General features: G+C 46.5%; 5 non-coding genes and 30 pseudogenes across 5 annotated transcripts; 13 read left to right on the top strand and 22 right to left on the bottom strand.

Annotated features, from left to right (window-relative positions):
- Positions 1-503: 503 nt before the first annotated feature.
- LOC148263402 (5S ribosomal RNA) lies at positions 504-621 on the top strand (annotated as a pseudogene).
- A 205-nt stretch (positions 622-826) lies between these two features.
- LOC148263401 (5S ribosomal RNA) lies at positions 827-945 on the top strand. The gene has a single exon (XR_015820639.1). It is a non-coding gene; the product is annotated as a 5S ribosomal RNA (ribosomal RNA).
- A 563-nt stretch (positions 946-1,508) lies between these two features.
- LOC148263400 (5S ribosomal RNA) lies at positions 1,509-1,626 on the top strand (annotated as a pseudogene).
- A 6-nt stretch (positions 1,627-1,632) lies between these two features.
- On the top strand, positions 1,633-1,751 carry LOC148263399 (5S ribosomal RNA). The gene has a single exon (XR_015820103.1). It is a non-coding gene; the product is annotated as a 5S ribosomal RNA (ribosomal RNA).
- Positions 1,752-2,021: 270 nt separating this feature from the next.
- LOC148263398 (5S ribosomal RNA) lies at positions 2,022-2,140 on the bottom strand (annotated as a pseudogene).
- Positions 2,141-2,349: 209 nt separating this feature from the next.
- On the bottom strand, positions 2,350-2,468 carry LOC148263397 (5S ribosomal RNA; annotated as a pseudogene).
- Positions 2,469-3,028: 560 nt separating this feature from the next.
- LOC148263396 (5S ribosomal RNA) lies at positions 3,029-3,147 on the bottom strand (annotated as a pseudogene).
- Positions 3,148-3,709: 562 nt separating this feature from the next.
- On the bottom strand, positions 3,710-3,828 carry LOC148263395 (5S ribosomal RNA; annotated as a pseudogene).
- Positions 3,829-4,037: 209 nt separating this feature from the next.
- Positions 4,038-4,156, bottom strand: LOC148263394 (5S ribosomal RNA; annotated as a pseudogene).
- Positions 4,157-4,360: 204 nt separating this feature from the next.
- Positions 4,361-4,478, bottom strand: LOC148263393 (5S ribosomal RNA; annotated as a pseudogene).
- A 561-nt stretch (positions 4,479-5,039) lies between these two features.
- On the bottom strand, positions 5,040-5,158 carry LOC148263392 (5S ribosomal RNA; annotated as a pseudogene).
- A 207-nt stretch (positions 5,159-5,365) lies between these two features.
- LOC148263391 (5S ribosomal RNA) lies at positions 5,366-5,482 on the bottom strand (annotated as a pseudogene).
- Positions 5,483-6,008: 526 nt separating this feature from the next.
- On the bottom strand, positions 6,009-6,126 carry LOC148263390 (5S ribosomal RNA; annotated as a pseudogene).
- Positions 6,127-6,329: 203 nt separating this feature from the next.
- On the bottom strand, positions 6,330-6,447 carry LOC148263389 (5S ribosomal RNA; annotated as a pseudogene).
- A 203-nt stretch (positions 6,448-6,650) lies between these two features.
- Positions 6,651-6,769, bottom strand: LOC148263388 (5S ribosomal RNA; annotated as a pseudogene).
- A 913-nt stretch (positions 6,770-7,682) lies between these two features.
- Positions 7,683-7,801, bottom strand: LOC148263387 (5S ribosomal RNA; annotated as a pseudogene).
- A 559-nt stretch (positions 7,802-8,360) lies between these two features.
- Positions 8,361-8,479, bottom strand: LOC148263386 (5S ribosomal RNA; annotated as a pseudogene).
- Positions 8,480-9,041: 562 nt separating this feature from the next.
- On the bottom strand, positions 9,042-9,160 carry LOC148263385 (5S ribosomal RNA). Its single transcript, XR_015819620.1, has one exon. It is a non-coding gene; the product is annotated as a 5S ribosomal RNA (ribosomal RNA).
- A 209-nt stretch (positions 9,161-9,369) lies between these two features.
- On the bottom strand, positions 9,370-9,488 carry LOC148263384 (5S ribosomal RNA; annotated as a pseudogene).
- Positions 9,489-9,692: 204 nt separating this feature from the next.
- LOC148263383 (5S ribosomal RNA) lies at positions 9,693-9,811 on the bottom strand (annotated as a pseudogene).
- Positions 9,812-10,370: 559 nt separating this feature from the next.
- On the bottom strand, positions 10,371-10,489 carry LOC148263382 (5S ribosomal RNA; annotated as a pseudogene).
- A 904-nt stretch (positions 10,490-11,393) lies between these two features.
- LOC148263381 (5S ribosomal RNA) lies at positions 11,394-11,512 on the bottom strand (annotated as a pseudogene).
- Positions 11,513-11,721: 209 nt separating this feature from the next.
- LOC148263380 (5S ribosomal RNA) lies at positions 11,722-11,840 on the bottom strand (annotated as a pseudogene).
- Positions 11,841-12,044: 204 nt separating this feature from the next.
- LOC148263379 (5S ribosomal RNA) lies at positions 12,045-12,162 on the bottom strand (annotated as a pseudogene).
- A 206-nt stretch (positions 12,163-12,368) lies between these two features.
- Positions 12,369-12,487, bottom strand: LOC148263378 (5S ribosomal RNA; annotated as a pseudogene).
- Positions 12,488-12,691: 204 nt separating this feature from the next.
- LOC148263377 (5S ribosomal RNA) lies at positions 12,692-12,810 on the bottom strand (annotated as a pseudogene).
- A 1,098-nt stretch (positions 12,811-13,908) lies between these two features.
- On the top strand, positions 13,909-14,027 carry LOC148263376 (5S ribosomal RNA). The gene has a single exon (XR_015820451.1). It is a non-coding gene; the product is annotated as a 5S ribosomal RNA (ribosomal RNA).
- A 205-nt stretch (positions 14,028-14,232) lies between these two features.
- On the top strand, positions 14,233-14,351 carry LOC148263375 (5S ribosomal RNA; annotated as a pseudogene).
- Positions 14,352-14,911: 560 nt separating this feature from the next.
- Positions 14,912-15,030, top strand: LOC148263374 (5S ribosomal RNA; annotated as a pseudogene).
- A 205-nt stretch (positions 15,031-15,235) lies between these two features.
- Positions 15,236-15,354, top strand: LOC148263373 (5S ribosomal RNA; annotated as a pseudogene).
- Positions 15,355-15,590: 236 nt separating this feature from the next.
- On the top strand, positions 15,591-15,708 carry LOC148263372 (5S ribosomal RNA; annotated as a pseudogene).
- Positions 15,709-15,912: 204 nt separating this feature from the next.
- On the top strand, positions 15,913-16,031 carry LOC148263371 (5S ribosomal RNA; annotated as a pseudogene).
- A 209-nt stretch (positions 16,032-16,240) lies between these two features.
- Positions 16,241-16,359, top strand: LOC148263370 (5S ribosomal RNA; annotated as a pseudogene).
- A 562-nt stretch (positions 16,360-16,921) lies between these two features.
- Positions 16,922-17,040, top strand: LOC148263369 (5S ribosomal RNA). The gene has a single exon (XR_015821174.1). It is a non-coding gene; the product is annotated as a 5S ribosomal RNA (ribosomal RNA).
- Positions 17,041-17,602: 562 nt separating this feature from the next.
- Positions 17,603-17,721, top strand: LOC148263368 (5S ribosomal RNA; annotated as a pseudogene).
- The last annotated feature ends 56 nt before the right edge of the window (positions 17,722-17,777 follow it).

The raw sequence follows: 17,777 nt of genomic DNA, 5'->3' as shown, positions 1-17,777 counted from the left end.
TCATTTGCAAAGGTGAGTCACGGTGTCGGGGCATATTACTTGATATTAGAACGAGAAAGAAAGATGCAGAGTGCACGCACAAGGAAACAAATGACGGGAGGGGGGATCGGAGGAGAAAGAATGTATGTATTTGCAGTGCAGAATGAAACATGAGGGATCATACCAACACTAATGCAACGGATTCTATCAGAACTCCGCAGTTAAGGGTGCTTGGGCGAGAAAAGTACTCGGATGGGTGACCTCCTGCGAAGTCCTTATATTTCACCCAATTTCTTGGGAGGTCCTCGTGTTGCACCCATCTTTTTGCAGATGATTCCTTCGACGTTACGCTCGTCTGGAACTAGGGTCCGCTGGTTTATACGCAAATGTAAGTCAAGAAGCAGGGGCATTTTAATCGATATTAGAACGAGAATGAGAGGTGAAGTGTGAACGCACAAGGAAACAAATGACGGGAGGGGGAAGAAAGGAGAAGGAGTGTATGTATTTGCAGCGCGAAACTAAACAGGTGCGATCATACCAGCACTAAAGCCCCGGATTCCATCAGAACTCCGCAGTTAAGTGTGCTTGGCGAGATTAGTACTCGGATGGTTGACCTCCTAGGAAGTCCTCGTGTCGCAACAATTTTTTTTCAGAAGGGTCGTTCGACGTTACGCGCGTCTGGAACTAGGGTCCGCTGGTTTATACGCAAATGTGAGTCGAGAAGCAGGGGCATTTTAATCGAAATTAGAACGAGAATGAGAGGTAAAGTTTGAACGCACAAGGAAACAAATGACGGGAGGGGGAAGAAAGGAGAAGGAGTGTATGTATTTGCAGCGCGAAATTAAACAGATGCGATCATATCAGCACTAAAGCTCCGGATCCCATCAGAACTCCGCAGTTAAGTGTGCTTGGGCGAGAGTAGTACTCGGATGGGTGTCCACCTGGGAAGCCCTCGTGTTGCACCTATTTTTTTTTTCGGATGGGTTATTCGACGTTACGCGCGAATGGAATTATAAACCGCAGGTTCATTTGCAAAGGTGAGTAACGGTGCCGGGGCATATTACTTGATATTAGAACGAGAAAGAGAGATGCAGAGTGCACGCAAAAGGAAACAAATGACGGGAGGGGGGATGGGAGGAGAAAGAGTGTATGTACTTGCAGTGCAGAATGAAACATGAGGGATCATACCAGCACTAATGCAACGGATTCTATCAGAACTCCGCAGTTAAGGGTGCTTGGGCGAGAAAAGTACTCGGATGGGTGACCTCCTGCGAAGTCCTTATATTTCACCCATTTTCTTAGGAGGTCCTCGTGTTGCACCCATCTTTTTGCAGATGATTCTTTCGACGTTACGCGCGACTTGATTTATGGTCCGCAGGTTTATTCGCAAATGTGAGTCACGGCGTCGTGGCATTTTACTTGATATTAGAACGAGTACGGGAGGTGCAGTGCGCACGCACAAGGAAACAAATGACGGGAGGAGGAAGAAAAGAGAAGGAGCGTATGTATTCGAAGCACAAAATTAAACAAGTGGCATCATACCAGCAATAATGCACGGGATCCCATCAGAACTCTGCAGTTAAGTGTGCTTGGGCGAGAGTAGTACTCGGATGGGTGACCTATTGGGAAGTCCTCGTATCGCAACAATTAAATAGGTGCGATCACACCAGCACTAATGCACCGGATCCCATCAGAACTCCGCAGTGAAGTGTGCTTGGGCGAGATTAGTACTCGGATGGGTGACCTCCTGGGAAGTCCTCGTGTCGCACCAATTTTTTTCAGACGGGTTGTTCGACGTTACGCGCGTCTGGAACTAGGGTCCGCTGGTTTATACGCAAATGTGAGTCAAGAAGCAGGGGCATTTTAATCGATATTGGAACAAGAATGAGAGGTGAAGTGTGAACGCACAAGGAAACAAATGACGGGAGGGGGAAGAAAGGAGAAGGAGTGTATGTATTTGCAGTGCGAAATTAAATAGGTGCGATCATACCAGCACTAAAGCTCCATCGCACGTAACGTCGAACGACCCGTCTGAAAAAAAATTAGTGCGGCATGAGGACTTCCCAAGAGATCACCCATCCGAGTACTACTCTCGCCCAAGCACACTTAACTGCGGAGTTCTGATGGGATCCGGTGAATTAGTGCTGGTATGATCGCACCTGTTTAATTTTGCGCTGCAAATACATAAACTCCTTCTCCTTTCTTCCCCCTCCCGTCATTTGTTTCCTTGTGCGTGCACACTGCACCTCTCGTTCTCGTTCAAATATCAAGTAAAATGCCACAACGCCGTGACTCACATTTGCGAATAAATCTGCGGACCAAAATTAAAGTCGCGCGTAACGTCGAACGGAACATCTGAAAAAAAGAAAATGGGTCCAACACGAGAAGTTCCCACGAGGTAACCCATCATTGTACTACTTTCGCCAAAGCACACTTAACTGCGGAGTTCTGATGGGATCCGGCGCATTTGTGCTTGTATGATCGCACCTGTTTAATTTTGCGCTGCAAATACATACACTCATTCCCCTTTCTTCCCCCTCCCGTCATTTGTTTCCTTGTGCGTGCGCACTGCACCTCCCGTTCTCGTTCTAATATCAAGTAAAATGCCACGGCGCCGTGACTCACATTTGCGATTGAACCTGAGGACCATAATTCAAGTCGCGCGTAACGTCGAAAGAATCGTCTGCAAAAAAAATGGGTGCAACACGAGGACTTCACAAGAAAATGGTTGAAATATAAGGACTTCACAGGAGGTAACCCATGCTAGTACTACTCTCGCCCAAGCATCCTTATCTACGGAGTTCTGATAGAATCCGTTGCATTAGTGCTGGTATGATCGCACCTGTTTCATTTCGTGCTCAAAATACATACACTCCTTCTCCTTCCCTCCCCCTCCCATCAATTGTTTCCTTGTGCATTCACACTGCACCTCTCCTTCTCGTTCTAATATCGATTAAAATGCCCTTGCTTCTTGACTCACATTTGCGTATAAAACAGCGGACCCTAGTTCCAGTCGCGCGTAACGTCGAACAACCTGTCTGAAAAAAAATTGGTGCGACACGAAGACTTCCCAGGAGGTCACCAATCCGAGTACTACTCTCGCCAAAGCACACTTAACTGCGGAGTTCTGATGGGATCCGGTGCATGAGTGCTGGTATGATCGCACCCGTTTAATTTCGCGCTGTAAATACATAAACTCCTTCTCCTTTCTTCCCCCTCCCGTCATTTGTTTCCTTGTGCGTGCGTACTGCACCTCCCGTGCTCGTTCTAATATAAAGTAAAATGCTACGGTGCCGTGACTCACATTTGCGAATAAACCTGAGGACCATAATTCAAGTCGCGCGTATCGTCGAAAGAATCATCTGCAAAAAAATGAGTGCAACACGAGGACTTCCTAAGAAAATGGGTGAAATATAAGGACTTCGCAGGAGGTCACCCATCCTAGTGCTACTCTCGCCCAAGCACCCTTAACTTGCGGAGTTATGATAGAATCCGTTGCATTGGTGCTGGTATGATTGCTCATATTTCATTCTACGCTGCAAATACATACACTTTTTCTCCCTCCATCCCCCTCCCGTCATTTGTTTCCTTGTGCGTGCACTCTGCATCTCTCCTTCTCGTTCTAATATCGATTAAAATGCCTCTGCTTCTTGACTCACATTTGCGTATAAACCAGTGGACCCTAGTTGCAGTCGCGCGTAACGTCGAACGACCCGTCTGAAAAAAAAAATTAGTGCAACACGAGGACATCCCAAGAGGTCACCCATCCGAGTACTACTCTCGCACAGGCACACTTAACTGCGGAGTTCTTATGGGATCCGGTGCATTAGTGCTGGTATGATCGCAGCTATTTAATTTCGCGGTGCAAATACATAAACTCCTTCTCCTTTCTTCCCCCTCCCGTCATTTGTTTCCTTGTGCGTGCGCACTGCACCTCTCGTTCTCGTTCAAATATCAAGTAAAATGCCACGACGCCGTGACTCACATTTGCGAATAAATATGCGGACCATAATTAAAGTCGCGCGTAACGTCGAACGGCACATCTGAAAAAAAAAAAATGGGTGCGACACGAGAACTTCCCAGGAGGTAACCCATCTTTGTACTACTTTCGCCAAAGCACACTTAACTGCGGAGTTCTGATGGGATCCGGTGTATTTGTGCTGGTGTGAGCGCACCTGTTTAATTTCGTGCTGAAAATACATACACTCCTTCTTCCCTCCCTCCCTCCCATCATTTGTTTCCTTGTGCGTTCACATTGCAATTCTCCTTCTCGTTCTAGTATCGATTAAAATGCCCCTGATTCTTGACTCACATTTGCGTATAAACCAGCGGACCATAGTTCCAGTCGTGCGTAACGTCGAACGACCCATCTGAAAAAAAATTGTTGCGATACGAGGACTTCCAAAGAGGTCACCCATCCGAGTACTACTCTCAACCAAGCACACTTAACTGCAGAGTTCTGATGGGATCCAGTGCATTAGTGCTGGTATGATGCCACTTGTTTAATTTTGCGCTTCAAATACATACACTCCTTCTCTTTTCTTCCTCATCCCGTCATTTGTTTCCTTGTGCGTGCGCACTGCACCTCCCGTACTCGTTCTAATATCAAGTAAAATGCCACGGCGCCGTGACTCACATTTGTGAATAAACCTGCGGACCATAAATCAAGTCGTGCGCAACGTCGAAAGAATCATATGCAAAAAGATGGGTGCAACACGAGGACCTCCAAAGAAAATGGGTGAAATATAAGGACTTCGCAGGAGGTCACCCATCCGAGTACATTTCTCGCCCAAGCACCCTTAACTGCGGAGTTCTGATAGAATCCGTTGCATTAGTGCTGGTATGATCCCTCATGTTTCATTCTGCACTGCAAATACATACATTCTTTCTCCTCCGATCCCCCCTCCCGTCATTTGTTTCCTTGTGCGTGCACTCTGCATCTCTCTTTCTCGTTCTAATATCAAGTAATATGCCCCGGCACCGTGACTCACCTTTGCAAATGAACCAGCGGTTTATAATTCTATTCGCGCGTAACGTCGAACAACCCATCCGAAAAAAAATATGTGCAACACGAGGGCTTCCCAAGTGGTCACCCATCTGAGTACTACTCTCGCCCAAGCACACTTAACTGCGGAGTTCTGATAGAATCCGTTGCATTAGTGCTGGTGTGATCGAATATATTTAATTTTGTGCTGCAAATACATACACTCCTTCTCCTTTCTTCCCCCTCCCGTCATTTGTTTCCTTGTGCGTTCACACTTCACCTCCCATTCTCGTTCTAATATCGATTAAAATGCCCCTTCTTCTTGACTCACATTTGCGTATAAACCAGCGGACCCTAGTTCCTAACGCGCGTAATGTCAAACGACCCGTCTGAAAAAAAATTGCTGTGACACGAGGACTTCCCAGGAGGTCACCCATCCGAGTACTAATCTCGCCCAAACACACTTCACTGCGGAGTTCTGATGGGATCCAATGCATTAGTGCTGGTATGATGCCACTTGTTTAATTTTGCGCTTGAAATACATACACTCCTTCTCTTTTCTTCATCCTCCCGTCATTTGTTTCCTTGTGCGTGCGCACTGCACCTCCCGTACTCGTTCTAATATCAAGTAAAATGCTACAGCACCGTGACTCACATTTGCGAATAAACCTGAGGACCATGATACAAGTCGCGCGTAACGTCGAACGGCACATCTGAAAAAAAGAAAATGGGTACGAGAACTTTCCAGGAGGTAACCCATCATTGTACCACTTTCGCCAAAACACACTTAACTGTGGAGTTCTGATGGGATCCGGTGCATTTGTGCTGGTGTGACTGCACCTGTTTAATTTCGTGCTGAAAATACATACACTCCTTCTTCCCTCCCCTCTCCCATCATTCGTTTCCTTGTGCGTTCACACTGCACCTCTCCTTCTCGTTATAATATCGATTAAAATGCCCCTGATTCTTGACTCACATTTGCGTATAAACCAGCGGACCATAGTTCCAGTCGCGCGTAATGTCGAACAACCTATCTGAAAAAAAATTGTTGCGATACGAGGACTTCCCAAGAGGTCACCCATCCGACTACTACTCTCGCCCAAGCACACTTAATTGCAGAATTCTGATGGGATCCAGTGCATTAGTGCTGGTATGATGCCACTTGTTTAATTTTGCGCTTCAAATACATACACTTCTCTTTTCTTCCTCCTCCCGTCTTTTGTTTCCTTGTGCGTGCGCACTGTACCTCCCGTTCTCGTTCAAATATCAAGTAAAATGCCACGACGCCGTGACTCACATTTGCGAATAAATCTGCGGACCATAATTAAAGTCGCGCGTAACGTCGAACGGCACATCTGAAAAAAAGAAAATGGGTACGAGAACTTTCCAGGAGGTAACCCATCATTGTACTACTTTCGCCAAAGCACACTTAACTGTGGAGTTCTGATGGGATCCGGTGCATTTGTGCTGGTGTGACCGCACCTGTTTAATTTCGTGCTGAAAATACATACACTCCTTCTTCCCTCCCCCCTCCCATCATTTGTTTCCTTGTGCGTTCACACTGCACCTCTCCTTCTCGTTATAATATCGATTAAAATGCCCCTTTTTCTTGACTCACATTTGCGTATAAACCAGCAGACCTTAGTTCCAGTCGCGCGTAACGTCGATCGACTCATCTGAAAAAAAATTGTTGCGATACGAGGACTTCCCAAGAGGTCACCCATCCAAGTACTACTCTCGCCCAAGCACACTTAACTACAGAGTTCTGATGGGATCCAGTGCATTAGTGCTGGTATGATGCCAATTGTTTAATTTTGCGCTTCAAATACATACACTCCTTCTCTTTTCTTCCTCCTCCCGTCATTTGTTTCCTTGTGGGTGCGCACTGCACCTCCCGTACTCGTTCTAATATCAAGTAAAATGCTACGGTGCCGTGACTCACATTTGCGAATAAACCTGCGGACCATAAATCAAGTCGCGCGTAACGTCGAAAGAATCATCTGCAAAAAGATGGGTGCAACACGAGGACCTCCCAAGAAAATGGGTGAAATATAAGGACTTCGCAGGAGGTCACCCATCCGAGCACTAATCTCGCCCGAGCACATATAACTGTGGAGTTCTGATGGGATCCGGTGCATTAGTGCTGGTATGATCGCATCTATTTAATTTTGCGCTGCAAATACATAAACTCATTCCCCTTTCTTCCCCCTCCCGTCATTTGTTTCCTTGTGCGTGCGCACTGCACCTCCCATTCTCGTTCTAATATCAAGTAAAATTCTACAGCGTCGTGACTCACATTTGCGAATAAACTTGAGGACCATAATTCAAGTCGCGCGTAATGTCGAAAGAATCATCTGCAAAAAAATGGGTGCAACACGAGGACTTCACAAGAAAATGGGCGAAATATAAGGACTTCGCAGGAGGTAACCCATGCTAGTACTACTCTCGCCCAAGCACCCTTACCTACGGAGTTCTGATAGAATCCGTTGCATTAGTGCTGGTATGATCGCACCTGTTTCATTTCGTGCTGAAAATACATACACTCCTTCTCCTTCCCTCCCCCTCCCATCAATTGTTTCCTTGTGCGTTCACACTGCACCTCTCCTTCTCGTTCTAATATCGATTAAAATGCCCCTACTTCTTGACTCACATTTGAGTATAAACCAGCGGACCCTAGTTCCAGTCGCGCGTAACGTCGAACGACCCGTCTGAAAATAAATTGATGCGACATGAGGACTTCCCAGGAGGTCACCCATCCGAGTACTACTCTCGCCCAAACACACTTAACTGCGGAGTTCTGATGGGATCCGGTGCATTAATGCTGGTATGATCGCACCCGTTTAATTTTGCACTACAAATACATAAACTCCTTCTCCTTTCTTCCCCCTCCCGTCATTTGTTTCCTTGTGCGTGCGCACTGCACCTCCCGTGCTCGTTCTAATATCAAGTAAAATGCTACGGTGCCGTGACTCACATTTGCGAATAAACCTGAGGACCATAATTCAAGTCGCGCGTAACGTCGAAAGAATCATCTGCAAAAAAATGGGTGCAACACGAGGACTTCACAAGAAAATGGGCGAAATATAAGGACTTCGCAGGAGGTAACCCATGCAAGTACTACTCTCGCCCAAGCACCCTTACGTACGGAGTTCTGATAGAATCCGTTGCATTAGTGCTGGTATGATCGCACCTGTTTCATTTCGTGCTCAAAATACATACACTCCTTCTCCTTCCCTCCCCCTCCCATCAATTGTTTCCTTGTGCGTTCACACTGCACCTCTCTTTCTCGTTCTAATATCGATTAAAATGACCCTGCTTCTTGACTCACATTTGCGTATAAACCAGCGGACCCTAGTTCCAGTCCTGCGTAACGTCGAACAACCCGTTTGAAAAAAAATTAGTGCGACATGAGAACTTCCCAGGAGGTCACCCATCCGAGTACTACTCTCGCTAAAGCACACTTAACTGCAGAGTTAAGACGGTATCCGGTGCATTAGTGCTGGTATGATCGCACATGTTTAATTCCACGCTGCAAATACATAAACTCCTTCTCCTTTCTTCCCCCTCCCGTCATTTGTTTCCTTGTGCGTGCGCACTGCACCTCCCGTGCTCTTTCTAATATCAAGTAAAATGCTACGGTGCCTTGACTCACATTTGCGAATAAACCTGAGGACCATAATTCAAGTCGCGCGTATCGTCGAAAGAATCATCTGCAAAAAAATGGGTGCAACACGAGGACTTCCTAAGAAAATGGGTGAAATATAAGGACTTCGCAGGAAGTCACCCATCCTAGTGCTACTCTCGCCCAAGCACCTTTAACTTGCGGAGTTCTGACAGAATCCGTTGCATTGGTGCTGGTATGATTGCTCATGTTTCATTCTACGCTGCAAATACATATACTTTTTCTCCCTCCATCCCCCCTCCCGTCATTTATTTCCTTGTGCGTGCACTCTGCATCTCTCCTTCTCGTTCTAATATCGATTAAAATGCCCCTGCTTCTTGACTCACATTTGCGTATAAACCAGTGGACCCTTGTTCCAGTCGCGCGTAACGTCGAACGACCCGTCTGAAAAAAAAATTAGTGCGACACGAGGACTTCCCAAGAGGTAACCCATTCGAGTACTACTCTCGCCCAAGCACACTTAACTGCGGAGTTCTGATGGGATCCGGTGCATTAGTGCTGGTATGATCGCACCTGTTTCATTTCGCGCTGTAAATACATAAACTCCTTCTCCTTTCTTCCCCCTCCCATCATTTGTTTCCTTGTGCGTGCGCACTGCACCTCTCGTTCTCGTTCAAATATCAAGTAAAATGCCACGGCGCCGTGACTCACATTTGCGAATAAATCTGCGGACCATAATTAAAGTCGCGCGTAAGGTCGAACGGCACATCTAAAAAAAAGAAAATGGGTACAACACGAGAACCTCCCAGGAGGTAACCCATCATTGTACTACTTTCGCCAAAGCACACTTAACTGCGGAGTTCTGATGGGATCCGGTGCATTTGTGCTGGTGTGACCGCACCTGTTTAATTTCGTGCTGAAAATACATACACTCCTTCTTCCCTCCCCCCCTCCCATCATTTGTTTCCTTGTGCGTTCACACTGCACCTCTCCTTCTCATTCTAATATCGATTAAAATGCCCCTGATTCTTGACTCACATTTGCGTATAAACCAGCAGACCTTAGTTCCAGTCGCGCGTAACGTCGATCGACTCATCTGAAAAAAAATTGTTGCGATACGAGGACTTCCCAAGAGGTCACCCATCCAAGTACTACTCTCGCCCAAGCACACTTAACTACAGAGTTCTGATGGGATCCAGTGCATTAGTGCTGGTATGATGCCAATTGTTTAATTTTGCGCTTCAAATACATACACTCCTTCTCTTTTCTTCCTCCTCCCGTCATTTGTTTCCTTGTGCGTGCGCACTGCACCTCCCGTACTCGTTCTAATACCAAGTAAAATGCCACGGCGCCATGACTCACATTTGCGAATAAACCTGCGGACCATAAATCAAGTCGCGCGTAACGTCGAAAGAATCATCTGCTAAAAGATGGGTGCAACACGAGGACCTCCCAAGAAAATGGGTGAAATATAAGGACTTCGGAGGAGGTCACCCATCCTGGTACTTTTCTCGCCTAAGCACCCTTAACTGCGGAGTTCTGATAGAATCCGTTGCATTAGTGCTGGTATGATCCCTCATGTTTCATTCTGCACTGCAAATGCATACACACTTTCTCCTCCCATCCCCCCTCCCGTCATTTGTTTCCTTGTGCGTGCACTATGCATCTCTCTTTCTCGTTCTAATATCAAGTAATATGCCCCCGCACCGTGACTCACCTTTGCAAATGAACCAGCAGTTTATAATTCCATTCGCGCGTAACGTCGAACAACCCATCCGAAAAAAATAGGTTCAACACGAGGGCTTCCCAAGTTGTCACCCATCCGAGTACTACTCTCACCCAAGCACACTTAAGTGCGGAGTTCTGATGGGATCCAGGGCTTTAGTGCTGGTATGATCGCACCTGTTTAATTTTGCGTATAAACCAGTGGACCCTTTCTTCAAATACATACACTCCTCCTTTCTTCCCCCTCCGGTCATTTGTTTCCTTGTGCGTTCACACTTCACCTCTCATTCTCGTTCTAATATCGATTAAAATGCCCCTGCTTCTTGACTCACATTTGCGTATAAACCAGCAGACCCTAGTTCCAGTCGCGCGTAACGTCAAACGACCCGTCTGAAAAAAAATTGGTGCGACACGACGACTTCCCAAGAGGTCACCCATCCGAGTACTACTCTCGCCCAAACACACTTCACTGCGAAGTTCTGATGGGATCCGTTGCATTACTGCTGGAATGATTTCACCTGTTTAATTTCCCGCTGCAAATACATAAACTCATTCCCCTTTCGTCCCCCTCTCGTCATTTGTTTCCATGTGCGTGCGCACTGCAGCTCCTGTTCTCGTTCTAATATCAAGTAAAATGCTACAGCGCCGTGACTCACATTTGCGAATAAACCTGAGGACCATAATTCAAGTCGCGCGTAACGTCAAAAGAATCATCTGCAAAAAAATGGGTGCAACACGAGGACTTCTTAAGAAAATGGGTGAAATATAAGGACTTCGCAAGAGGTCACCCATCCTAGTGTTACTCTCGCCCAAACACCCTTAACTTGCGGAGTTCTGATAGAATCCGTTGCATTGGTGCTGGTATGATTGCTCATGTTTCATTCTGCGCTGCAAATACATAAACTTTTTCTCCCTCCATCCCCCCTCCCGTCATTTGTTTCCTTGTGCGTGCACTCTGTATCTCTCCTTCTCGTTCTAATATCGATTAAAATGCCCCTTTTTCTTGACTCACATTTGTGTATAAACCAGTGGACCCTAGTTCCAGTCGCGGGTAACGTCGAACGACCCGTCTAAAAAAAAAAATTAGTGCGACATGAGGACTTCCCAGGAGGTCACCGATCCGAGTACTACTCTCGCCCAAGCACACTTAACTGCGGAGTTCTGATGGGATCCGGTGCATTAGTGCTGGTTTGATCGCACCTGTTTAAGTTCGCGCTGCAAATACATAAACTACTTCTCCGTTCTTCCCCCTCCCGTCATTTGTTTCCTTGTGCGTGCGAACTGCACCTCTTGTTCTCGTTCAAATATTAAGTAAAATGCCATAGTGCCGTGACTCACATTTGCCAATAAATCTGCGGACCATAATTAAAGTCGCGCGTAACGTCGAACGGCACATCTGAAAAAAAGAAAATGGGTGCAACACGAAAACTTCCCAGGAGGTAACCCATCATTGTACTACTTTCGTCAAAGCACACTTAACTGCGGAGTTCTGATGGGATCCGGTGCATTTGTGCTGGTGTGAGCGCACCTGTTTAATTTCGAGCTGAAAATACATACACTCCTTCTTCCCTCCCCCCCTCCCATCATTTGTTTCCTTGTGCATTCACACTGCACCTCTCCTTCTCGTTCTAATATCGATTAAAATGCCCCAGATTCTTGACTCACATTTGCGTATAAACCAGCAGATTATAGTTCCAGTCGCGCGTAACGTCGAACGACCCGTTTGAAAAAACATTGGTGCGACACGAGGACTTCCCAAGGGGTCACCCATCCGAGTACTTCTCTCGCCCAAGCACACTTAACTACGCAGTTCTGATGGGATCCGGGTATTAGTGCTGGCATGACCGCACCCATTTAATTCCATGCTGCAAATACATAAACTCCTCCTTTCTTCCCCCTCCCGTCATTTGTTTCCTTGTGCGTGCGCACTGCACCTCTCGTTCTCGTTCAAATATCAAGTAAAATACCACGGCGCCGTGACTCACATTTGCGAATAAATCTGCGGACCATAATTAAAGTCGCGCGTAACGTCAAACGACACATCTGAAAAAAAGAAAATGGGTGCAACACGAGAACTTCCCAGGAGGTAACCCATCATTGTACTACTTTCGCCAAAGCACACTTAACTGCGGAGTTCTGATGGGATCCGGTGCATTTGTGCTTGTGTGACCGCACCTGTTTAATTTCGTGCTGAAAATACATACACTCCTTCTTCCCTCTCCCCCTCCCATCATTTGTTTTCTTGTGCGTTCACACTGCACCTCTCCTTCTCGTTCTAATATCGATTAAAATGCCCCTGATTCTTGACTCACATTTGCGTATAAACCAGCGGACCCTAGTTCCAGAAGCGCGTAACGTCGAACGACCCGTCTGAAAAAAAATTGGTGCGACACGAGGACTTCCAAGGAGGTCACCCATCCGAGTACTAATCTCGCCCAAGCACACTTAACTTCGGAGTTCTGATGGGATCCGGTTCATTAGTGCTGTTATGATCGCGCCTGCTTAATTTCACGCTGCAAATACATAAACTCATTCTCCTTTCTTCCCCCTCCCGCCATTTGTTTCCTTGTGCGTGCGCACTGCACCTCCCGTGCTCGTTCTAATATCAAGTAAAATGCTACGGCGCCGTGACTCACATTTGCCAATAATCCTGAGGACCATAATTCAAGTCGCGCGTAACGTCGAAAGAATCATCTGCAAAAAAATGGGTGCAACACGAGGACTTCACAAGAAAATGGGTGAAATATAAGGACTTCGCAGGAGGTAACCCATGCTAGTACTACTCTCGCCCAAGCACCCTTACTTACGGAGTTCTGATATAATCTGTTGCATTAGTGCTGGTATGATCGCACCTATTTCATTTCGTGCTGAAAATACATACACTCCTTCTCCTTTCCTCCCCCTTCCATCAATTGTTTTCTTGTGCGTTCACACTGCACCTCTCCTTCTCGTTCTAATATCGATTAAAATGCCCCTGCTTCTTGACTCATATTTGCGTATAAACCAGCGGACCCTAGTTCCAGTCGCGCGTAACGTCGAACGACCCGTGTGAAAAAAAATTAGTGCAACACAAGGATTTCCCAAGGGTCCGCTGGTTTATACGCAAATGTGAGTCAAGAAGCAGGGGCCTTTTAATCGATATTAGAACGAGAAGGAGAGGTGCAGTGTGAACGAACAAGGAAACAATTGATGGGAGGGGGAGGGAAGGAGAATGAGTGTATGTATTTTCAGCACGAAATGAAACAGGTGCCATCATACCAGCACTAATGCAACGGATTCTATCAGAACTCCGTAGGTAAGGGTGCTTGGGCAAGAGTAGTACTAGCATGGGTTACCTCCTGCGAAGTCCTTATATTTCACCCATTTTCTTGTGAAGTCCTCGTGTTGCACCCATTTTTTTGCAGATGATTCTTTCGACGTTACGCGCGACTTGAATTATGGTCCTCAGGTTGATTCGCAAATGTGATTCACGGAGCTGTAGCATTTTACTTTATATTAGAACGAGAACGGGAGGTGCAGTGCGCACGCACAAGGAAACAAATGACGGGAGGGGGAAGAAAGGGGAATGAGTTTATGTATTTGCAGTGCGAAATTAAACTGGTGCGATCATACCAGCACTAATGCATCGGATCCCATCAGAACTCCGCAGTGAAGTGTGCTTGGGCGAGATTAGTACTCGGATGGGTGACCTCCTTGGAAGTCCTCGTGTCGCACCAATTTTTTTTCAGACGGGTCATTCGACGTTACGCGCTTCTGGAACTAGGGTCCGCTGGTTTATACGCAAATGTGAGTCAAGAAGCAGGGGAATTTTAATCGATATTAGAACGAGAATGAGAGGTGAAGTGTGAACGCACAAGGAAACAAATGACGGGAGGGGGAAGAAAGGAGAAGGAGTGTATGTATTTGTAGCGCGAAATTAAACAGATGCGATCATACCAGCACTAAAGCTCCGGATCCCATCAGAACTCCGCAGTTAAGTGTGCCTAGGCAAGAGTAGTTCTCGGATGGGTGACCACTTGGGAAGCCCTCGTGTTGCACATATTTTATTTCGGATGGGTTGTTCCATGTTACGCGCGAATGGAATTATAAACCGCTGGTTCATTTGCAAAGGTGAGTCACGGTGCCGGGGCATATTACTTGATATTAGAACGAGAAGGAGAGATGCAGAGTGTATGCACAAGGAAACAAATGAAGGGAGGGGGGATGGAGGGAGAAAAAGTGTATGTATTTGCAGCGCAGAATGAAACATGAGCAATCATACCAGCACCAATGCAACGGGTTCTATCAGAACTCCGTAAGTTAAGGGTGTTTGGGGGAAAGTAGCACTAGGATGGGTGACCTCCTGCGAAGTCCTTATATTTCACCCATTTTCTTAGGAAGTCCTCGTGTTTCACCCATTTTTTGCAGATGATTCTTTCGACGATACGCGCGACTTGAATTATGGTCCTCAGGTTTATTCACAAATGTGAGTCACGGCACCGTAGCATTTTACTTTATATTAGAACGAGCACGTGAGGTGCAGTGCGCACGCACAAGGAAACAAATGACGGGAGGGGGAAGAAAGGAGAAGGAATTTATGTATTTGCAGCGCGAAATTAAACGGGTGCTATCATACCAGCACTAATGCACCGGATCCCATCAGAACTCCACAGTTAACTGTGCTTGGGCGAGAGTAGTACTCGGATGGGTGACCTCCTGGGAAGTCCTCGTATCGCAACAATTTTTTTTCAGATATGTCGTTCGACTTTACGCGCGACTGGAACTAGGGTCTGCTGGTTTATACGCAAATGTGAGTCAAGAAGCAGGGGCATTTTAATCCATATTAGAACAAGAAGAAGAGGTGCAGTGTGAACGCACAAGGAAACAATCGATGGGAGGGGGAGGGAAGGAGAGGGAGTGTATGTATTTTCAGCACAAAATGAAACAGGTGCGATCATACCAGCACTAATGCAACGGATTCTATCAGAACTCCGCAGCTAAGGGTGCTTGGGCGAGAAAAGTACTCGGATGGGTGACCTCCTACGAAGTCCTTATATTTCACCCATTTTCTTGGGAGGTCCTCGTGTTGCACCCATCTTTTTGCAGATGATTCTTTCGACGTTACGCGCGACTTGATTTATGGTCCGCTGGTTTATTCGCAAATGTGAGTCACGGCACCGTGGCATTTTACTTGATATGTGAACGAGAACGGGAGGTGCAGTGCGCAAGCACAAGGAAACAAATGACGGGAGAAGGAAGAAAAGAGAAGGAGTGTATGTATTTGAAGCGCAAAATTAAACAAGTGGCATCATACCAACACTAATGCACTAGATCCCATCAGAACTCTGCAGTTAAGTGTGCTTGGGCGAGTGTAGTACTCGGATGGGTGACCTCTTGGGAAGTCCTAGTATCGCAATAATTTTTTTTCAGATGGGTCGTTCGACGTTACGCGCGACTGGAACTATGGTCCGCTGGTTTATACGTAAATGTGAGTCAAGAATCAGGGGCATTTTAATCGATATTAGAACGAGAATGAGAGGTGCAGTGCGAACGCACAAGGAAACAAATGATGGGAGGGAGGGAGGGAAGAAGGAGTGTATGTATTTTCAGCACGAAATTAAACAGGTGCGGTCACACCAGCACAAATGCACCGGATCCCATCAGAACTCCGCAGTTAAGTGTGCTTTGGCGAAAGTAGTACAATGATGGGTTACCTCCTGGGAAGTTCTCGTGTTGCACCCATTTTCTTTTTTTCAGATGTGCCGTTCGACCTTACTCGCGACTTTAATTATGGTCCGCAGATTTATTCGCAAATGTGAGTCACGGCGCCGTGGCATTTTACTTGATATTTGAGCGAGAACGAGAGGTGTAGTGCGCACGCACAAGGAAACAAATGACGGGAGGGAGAATAAAGGAGAAGGAGTTTATGTATTTGCAGCGCGAAATTAAACAGGTTCGATCATACCAGCACTAATGCACCGGATTCCATCAGAACTCCGCAGTTAAGTGTGCTTGGGCGAGAGTAGTACTCGAATGGGTTACCTCTTGGGAAGTCCTCGTGTCGCACTAATTTTTTTTTCCGACGGGTCGTTCGACGTTACGCGCGAGTGGAACAAGGGTCCACTGGTTTATACGCAAATGTGAGTCAAGATGCAGGGGCATTTTAATCGATATTAGAACGAGAAAGAGAGATGCAGAGTGCACGCACAAGGAAACAAATGACGGGAGGGGGGATGGAGGTAGAAAAAGTATACGTATTCGCAGCGCAGAATGAAACATGAGCAATCATACCAGCACCAATGCAACGGATTCTATCAGAACTCCGCAAGTTAAAGGTGCTTGGGCGAGAGTAGCACTAGGATGGGTGACTTCCTGCGAAGTCCTTATATTTCACCCATTTTCTTAGGAAGTCCTCGTGTTGCACCCATTTTTTTGCAGATGATTCTTTCGACGATACGCGCGAGTTGAATTATGGTCCTCAGGTTTATTCGCAAATGTGAGTCATGACACCGTAGCATTTAACTTGATATTAGAACGAGCAGAGGAGGTGCAGTGCGCACGCACAAGGAAACAAATGACGGGAGGGGGAAGAAAGGAGAAGGAGTTTATGTATTTGTAGCGTGGAATTAAACTGGTGCGATCATACCAGCACTAATGCACCGGATCCCGTCAGAACTCCGCAGTTAAGTGTGCTTGGGCGAGAGTAGTACTCGGATGGGTGACCTCTTGGGAAGTCCTCGTATCGCACTAATTTTTTTTTTCAGACGGGTCGTTCGACGTTACGCGCGACTGGAACTAGGGTCCACTGGTTCATACGCAAATGTGAGTCAAGAAGCAGGGGCATTTTAATCGATATTAGAATGAGAAGGAGAGATGCAGAGTGCACGCACAAGGAAACAAATGAGGGGAGGGGGGATGAGGGAGAAAAAGTGTATGTATTTGCAGCGCAGAATGAAACATGAGCAATCATACCAGCACCAATGCAACGGATTCTATCAGAACTCCGCAAGTTAAGGGTGCTTGGGCGAGAGTAGCACTAGAATGGGTGACCTCATGCGAAGTCCTTATATTTCACCCATTTTCTTAGAAAGTCCTCGTGTTCCACCCATTTTTTTGCAGATGATTCTTTCGACGATACGCGCGAATTGAATTATGGTCCTCAGGTTTATTCGCAAATGTGAGTCACGACACCGTAACATTTTACTTTATATTAGAAGGAGCACGGGAGGTGCAGTGCGCACGCACAAGGAAAAAAATGACAGGAGGGGGAAGAAAGGAGAAGGAGTTTATGTATTTGCAGCGCGGAATTAAACGGGTGCGATCATACCAGCACTAATGCACCGGATCCCATCAGAACTCTGCAGTTAAGTGTGTTTGGGCGAGAGTAGTACTCGGATGGGTGACCTCTTGGGAAGTCTTCGTATCGCAACAATTTTTTTTTGATGGGTCGTTCGACGTTATGCGCGAGTGGAACTATGGTTCGCTTGT

The sequence above is a fragment of the Carica papaya genome, chromosome 5 (genome assembly GCF_054855325.1).
Source record: "Carica papaya isolate Zhongbai chromosome 5, ASM5485532v1, whole genome shotgun sequence".
NCBI classification, from domain to species: Eukaryota; Viridiplantae; Streptophyta; class Magnoliopsida; order Brassicales; family Caricaceae; genus Carica; species Carica papaya.
This window is presented reverse-complemented; position numbering and strand designations above follow the sequence as displayed.